Below are 7,576 nucleotides of genomic sequence, written 5' to 3'. Positions count from 1 at the left end.
CTACGTCGAAAAGGCCGGGATAGTGCAGCCATCACCGTTAAAACAAACAGGAACTTTGAAACAGCTCTATAAATATAGACAACTATGTCCATCTAGGGTAAAACGTATCATGCCTTTCCAGATGCGTTGATCGAGCAAACAGCAAACTCTAGATAATGTGCTGCCATCTGTGATACATTGTGAGACTCTTTATGGCCTCCGAGATGGCGAGCGCGCGGCGTATATCTTAGAGGCCATGCTACTCTTGCTTTAGATCAAAAACCTGTATGTACCGTTCGCGCGCTGGTACATTCTACTGTGTGCGTGCGTGTATGTGTGTATGTAACAAAACACACTAATAAGTATGCACTTAGCGGTTGAAGGGCCGGAATTCGCTATCGCGTTGAACTCTTACAGGCTAAGCTTAAAGGTCCCTCAATTTTTTTTCTTGAAAGGGCATTAGTGCATGATGAACACGCGATGAACAGGTCATTTCGCGAATAGCGTGAAATACTTGTCTAGTTGTTTATGAAACTTTTCCTTCAGTAACGTGCGGCACATACTCGCATACTACAGTCCGAGCCACGGGTGACTGAGGGTTTGTATCAAAGCGGGAACGGCGGTGGCAGACTTCCAAGAAGCTTTACGAGATTGCGTTATGGAGTTTGTATCGCAGGCGGGGAAGGCGTCGGCAGCGTCAATGGTGAATGAAATATCGGAGGTGCGAAAAGATAGAAAACTGCTGATGAAAAATACAGGAGTGGGACAGCTGCGCCATTTGCGCGATAGTGCGCCAAACTCGTTTATCAGCGCTGTACAGCACCGTATCACCCGGATTTAGCCGCGGAGTGCGATAGCCGTCAAGCCCCGTGCCCGAAAATGTGCCTGAAACATCTCGTTTTCGGAAGGCGCGCCTATCTCGCACCCAGACGGCAATCTTGTTTGAACTTGGCGGATAGCTAGAATAACTTTCCATGTTGTTGAGATGCGGCACGTTATGTACAGCCAGGGCTCGTAGCGGTCCTTGAAACCCTTGAATTTCGAAATGACATTTTCTAGGCTTTGCAAACCATTGGCTTTGTATTCAACCTCGGATGAAGTTCATCGTCGGAACTCGCTTGCTGGATTTCTGGCTGACCGGTCGCGCGCTCGCGCGCTCCACGCGCTTGCGACCTCCGGCGTCATCGTGGCTCTGGCCGACTGGGCTCGCCCTACGTCACCTCCTGCCGCCGACGACCTTCCACCTCCGACGACAGTGCAGCTCTGACTTACTGGACTTGCTCTACGCCATCCACCGACGCCGAAAGGAGCTCTCGCAGGTGCGCCCCGTCCTCGGACTCCAGTGACCGTGCTCCCATCTTTCCTATCTATTCTATCCCCTCATCTTGTCGTCGCTCGCTCTGGCTCACCACCTCACGTCTCTTCTTCTCTTCTCCTTCTTCGGCTTTCCTACATCTTTACTCCTATCCTTTTTATCCCTCCTCAACCCCATCCCTCGTGAGCTACTGTGGCGGTGTCGCTCACTGAAGCAGACAATAACGGGGCTCACTTTTCTCTTCTTTTCTCTTTTTAAGAGTCACTCTATAAGTTCATCGTCGTTGGAAAGATAGGCTGTCAGTCTACCTTTGCAACGACGATGAACTTCACCCGTGGTTTCTTTACGAGAGCGCTGTTGATGTAATTAAGAGCATCCGAGAATTTGTGGCTCTTTAATTTAAATATAAAGTTTGTCCCGTGAACCAGATAGCCGATGATGTCCGCACGGTGTACACTAAGAGCCAACACTGAACTTGAAGAACTCGTCCGATAACGCAGCCGCATTTTGTGACTTTGATTATGTGCCTGTTGCGCATGGAGTCAAACGGCGACTTTGCGTAGTCGTGAGCTGCGTATTTCACAGCAGCAACTCGGCAGAGCGAAAGAATAGGCTGCATTTGTTACATTATCAATACGCAGCAACGACACACTGCTGCCCAGTGACATATTAGTTCATAAAGCACGCAGCAGGTGAATAAACTTCTAACGCTGCAGCAATGTAAATGCAACACATGTGGAGAATGAAGGCCAAGGAACAACACACAGCCCCCATCATATGAGCGCCGCATACACAGCGGCAAGCACGGGTCGTCTGCTGCGTGAAAACTTCAAAAATGGCGCCCGGCGCGGTGCACCGGAGAGCCACGTTGCGCCCGAGTCTCTCTAGTTTCGGTTTCATCAAGGCAGCGGTCTTTCGAGCAGCGGCTAGGAACATTGATAGTAACGCTTCGGTCGCGATCACCCTTGGGATGACACAGTGATTTCTTTCCGTTTTATAACTTCATGGCAGCGCTCAAAAAAAAAAAGGACGAAGGATGACGGTTGCAGCGCTATGGATAAGTGGAGCAGGTGCGGTTCCCGGAAAAGTCCAGCAAAGGCACGTGCACGCATGGAGGCGCTCATCACTGCTCATCGAGGCTCCGAGTACACGTGCGTATTCTCGTTTACTTTTGCCGAAACGCGGCGTTCTACGACGCTTAACAACTCGGCGGTTGACGCTCGCTCGTTCAGGTTAAAGAAATTGGCGGCTGTACATAGCTCAAGAAGTCGCAGTTGCACCGCGAGCGGTAAGAAATGAATCCGATAGCAAACAGGTTGTAATGGTATACGAATAAAGCTGGCAGCTAACTCTTTGGGGTTTGATCTCGCGTAACTATAAAACGCTGGTGTAATAGGATACGTCCACACCTGGGAGAGCAACACTTTTTGAACAGTCTTTCCGCGATGAGAGCGTAGCGCATCGAAGTATACGTTAGCAGTCCATAGATGGCTGCCCAGCTAGCATGTGCACCACTTTTAGAAGCAAAGTTAACAGTTTCTGCCCAAGTGACTCGCCCTACCCTCGTGTATTTTCGGGCTCGTTCAAGACGGGTGGAGTGTTTCATCTCTGTTTCGACGGCAAGCCTCCCGAGCCGAACATGTGTCCTCCGAGCAGCGGAGATGGACCGGCTCGCTGTATCTCAGCTTCAGCCGCGTTCGTCGCGCCCGCTCGAGCGCATTTATCCGTGGGTAGAACCACGATAGACTTGTTATTAATTCGGACTTTACACGGGACATGACGGCAGCGGCGATGGCAAGAACCCGTCGAGAGTGTTCATATCGCTACTGCAATAATAAGGCTATTGCACAATTTAGCTTTGTGTTGGAAAAAATGCAGTACTAGACAAATGTTGCTTCACATATGTGCTGTGAAACGAGGTTACATATGCTCTGAACGTTCTCTCTGACTTCTCCAAGCTTGCTAGAAAAAGCTTTTTGGCTGCTACAAGCCTGCTTCAAAAATGTTTTTCAGGGTGCTCGATACCTGCTACAAAAAGGCGGTTTCGCCTGCTCCCGGGACTGCTCCCAATCCAGTGTGTACCTTGTTTAACCCCTGAAAATACCACGCAATGTCCTCATATCACGACATCGTTAGTTGTGGTAGCAGTGTTCGCTATTCGCTTCTGTAGCAATGTAAGGAACATGAACAATATGTATGTAGCAATATTACTCCTATTACGCCAATATTACGCCCATAACCTGGAATTTTTTCCGAGGAGAGGAAGGAGTGAGTCACTTGTTGAAAGCCTTTAGAATACCCTTTTTAATTATTTTCCTCGGTAAAATAACTCACTCCATCCGAATTTTCAGGGGGGGGGGGTTAGGGCCTGGACTTAACTATGGCCAAACCCAGAAGAATACGACGGAAAACCATTTATTTGATGCACTCTCGGCTAAGTGTAAAAGAAACGCATGACACCGCCTGCAGATAAATACATATCCCTACCCGCATTTAAAACATGCCATCTACCCGACCCTTGTATTTTTGGTTCCTTTAATAAACGTTTTTCTATGCCACATCATCACACAGTAGCGTGCACGCCATTTCGGTAAAACGGAAACCTATGATATAACGCGAGTGCCGTCGTTACGTAGTGTCATCGGATAAGTTTGGTTGTCACTGAAGTCGACATGCCTGGTAAACCCACGATGAATCCCGTAGCCGAGTGGGCGGAGAGGGGGAGCGTCCTATGAACCTCTTACATCTACAAACTGTTCCTTCCTCAAGTGGGCTCATATCTAAAATAGCTGCGACATTCAGCAAGTGGTTCCTTGCCTCGCCACCCCCATTTTTTTTTTTGCTACGGGCCTGTCCGCCATCATGATCAGCCTGACTACGTCCACTGCAGGACGCAGGCCTCTCCCATATTCCGCCAGTCAACTTGGTCCTGCGCTTGCTGCAGCCACTTTATACTCGCAAACTTCCTTATCTTATCTGCGCACATAACTTTCCGTCTCCCCTTCACCCTTCTCTTGGAATCCAGTCAATTACCCTTAATGACCAGCGGTTATGCTGCGTACACACTACGTGCCCGGCTCATGTCCGTTTCTTTTTGATTTCAACTATGATATCCTTAGCCGCGGTTTGTTCCCTGACCCACTCTGCTCTCTTCTTATTCGTAAAGCTAGATTCACACGTGAGGGCAAAAGCCCACTGCTCCGCGGACCAATGAGTCACGTGATTAGTTCAATCCGGCGCAGCAGCGGACACGTCGCATGCACACAGCAGAAGCTACGCTCGCGGAATCCTCGTGCATACTCTCGACTCCTATGCTTATGCAGCGCGCTTGTTCCGCCTTTATTTTCTACGTGGAGCTATTTGAGACGGGACGCAGCTGACACCAGTAAAATATTCGTATTTCTTTTAATTTATCTGTTCTGACTTCGCGTTTTTGAACGCGTGAGAAAGTGCCGCCTTTTTACGTTCACCTCAAAAGCTAAGCGGCGTCTGCGTCTACATGAAACGCTGATGGTACGCCTCCGTCACTTTCCACATCGTTACTAGGCGCGCTCTCAAAACGGGCTACTTAGCGTAGGCTGCCTGCTTCCTAGTACAGAGTACAAGAAGGAGGCAGTGTGCTCACCGAAGGGCAGAGAGTGGCGCACTTCATGTCGTCGCCAGTAGGCGGCGCGGCTTGCAGCGTCACCTACCGATTTGGTTCGGACTGTCACGGTGGATGGACGTGTTTTTTGAGCGCTCCCGATCGACTGCACAGATAAGTTGTTTTGCATGTTTTGAGCTTGTCTTTATAATTATAGGGCAGCAGTTAAAATCCCTGTAGCACTTATTTTATTGTACGGCTTTTTCGGGGGTAAGTCACCAGGTATTTATTAGTTTGTGTGTGTGTGTGTGTGTTTGATTTTTTTGTTTCTTGTTGTTTTTCTTTTTTTTGTCACCCCGTGGGGGAGGTGGATGTACATTGAACACGCAATTTTTTGTAGTAGAGCTTAGACTTTCTTTTTTTCTTAGGGCAGGGCTCGACTTTTGTAATTATCGAGTGAGACAAGTCATAGAACAATTGGTGTCAGAAAGACATGGTTAAAAAGACTGTGAAGTGTTCAGGATGTGGGGTTGGTTTGAAAATGGACCCAAGTGTAGAAGCGGAAAGAAAAGAGGCTGACGCGAAGTGTAGGCAATGTGAGGTCGAGGAAAAAAAAAGAGAAAATGATGGTTACCCAGAGTGACATGCTGATGAGAATCGCTGAGCTCGAGACTGCGTTGGCGACAGAGCAAGAAGAAACGACGGCTATGGGAGAAAAGCTGAAGTCCGCCGAGGAAGCACTAGCCAAGGTAAACAGAGGAGCGGCCTAGGGAGAGAACAGTAGGGAAACGGCAACCAGTACTGCGGAGAAGAAAGAGCAAGCAAGTTTGGAAAAAACAGGTTCAGCCGGTTCATTTGTCGCAAGGCCCAGCTTCAGCGAATGAGTGGTGGGGCTGGGAGGGGACAAAGCAGCCGGCGTCACAGGCGCAGGCAACCCCCAGGTGCAGGACGCTCCAGCTGAAAAGTCACAGCATGTGATAATCGCCGGGGACTCGAATTTAAATCGATGCACAGAAGGCATGAAAGAGAGGGTAAGAGGTGACAAGAGGGTTGCAGTAGGGGCGTTCCCAGGACGCAAGCTGGAAGCAGACATGAGGCAAGCGAGCGCAAAACTCAAAACTACAGCTGATAGACGAAACCTCGTGATAATTTCAGGCGGTTTAAACGATGTCTTAAATGAAGATACAGCAGGACTAGCAACTACACTGGCGAAAGGCGTCGATGACATGCGCGCCACTTTTCCTGAGGTACAGGTAGCGATGTGCACGATACCGGAGGTACCGGTGCGTGATAGCAACCTGCAAAGAGCGGTTGTCAACGCAAACCAAGAGATATGGCGGATGAGTCGAGAGAAAGGCTTTGAGGTGGTGGAAATAAACAGAGAGGTGCATAGGTGGGGTGGTTTTCAACGAGACACAATTCACTTCGATGGGCGGCTAGGTCATAAGGTGGGTTGGCGACTTGCAGGACGCGCAGTAGCTTTTTTGGGGGGCAAGCGGGCACTTCGGGGTGCAGGATAGCTAGTAACGAGGGAATCAACCTGGGAGACTCTTTGACAGGTGGTATGGACAGATACGATTCCAAAGTGGCACCAGTATCTAAGATAGGTAGAGTCCGGGGCAGAAATAAACGTAGCCACGAGCGCCGAGCCAATTCAGACATAGGGTATATTAACATGCAGGGTGGTAGGAACAGGCTGAAGTGGGAAGAGATAGAAGAGAGGCCGATGGTATGCGGTTTTTTAGAAACACATCTCAGGGACATGGAACAACCTCCTAACAGTGCGGACTATACGTGGGAATATTGTTATAGAACAGAAGGCAGCAGAAAGTGGGGTGGTATTGGGGCATTCATTCATAAAAGTACACACTGGCAAAGGGTCAGGCAGGAGTGCAAGGAACATTTATGGCTAAAAGGTAAAGTGGCTGGGCAGATGACACTCCTTGGTTTCGTGTACTTGTGGACGAGAGCAAAGGCCAGAGAGGAAAACCAGGCAATGGTAGAGTGTATATCAAAGGACATTCAGGAGTTAGGAGGAGAGTGCGAGATAATTATGCTAGGAGATATGAATGCACGCATAGAAGATATAGATGGGTATACCGACCCGACAAGCAAAATGATCATGGATATGTGTGAAAGGCTGGATTTGATCATTTGCAACAGTACCGAGAAGTGTGAAGTGCAAATAACATGGGAGGTAGGAAGGCTGCAGTCGACGACAGATTACGCACTGATGTCACATAGGATGTATGATAAGCTCAGGGGAATGCACATAGATGAAGGTGGCTCCAGAAGTCTGGGTAGTGATCACAAACTTATCAAGCTAAGTTTTGGAAGAGCAGTGAAAGTGGGAAGGAGACAAGATGAGCAACTACTGGAAAATTTTTTTCTGAAAGGCAAATTGAAATAGCCACTAAACAAGTTGAAAAAGTAATCACTGAGGATAATAAAACAGTGTGGACATACACGAATCTAATTAGACTGTTTGAGCTAGAGCTTGCTAAGGCACGTGACAAGTCACCCCGGAAAAGAAGATACAAACCCAAAAGTTGGTGGGATGAGGAAGTTAAGAGAGCCATAGCAAAACGTCAGGAAGCCTCTAGGGAACACAGACATGCTAAGCAGCGGGGTGAGCCGACAGATGATGTTGAAAGAAAATGGGAAATCTTTCTAAGCTGTAGAAGGGATGCATCCCTTCT

The sequence above is a fragment of the Rhipicephalus microplus genome, chromosome 8, assembly GCF_043290135.1.
Source record: "Rhipicephalus microplus isolate Deutch F79 chromosome 8, USDA_Rmic, whole genome shotgun sequence".
Classification (NCBI taxonomy): Eukaryota; Metazoa; Arthropoda; class Arachnida; order Ixodida; family Ixodidae; genus Rhipicephalus; species Rhipicephalus microplus.
This window is presented reverse-complemented; position numbering follows the sequence as displayed.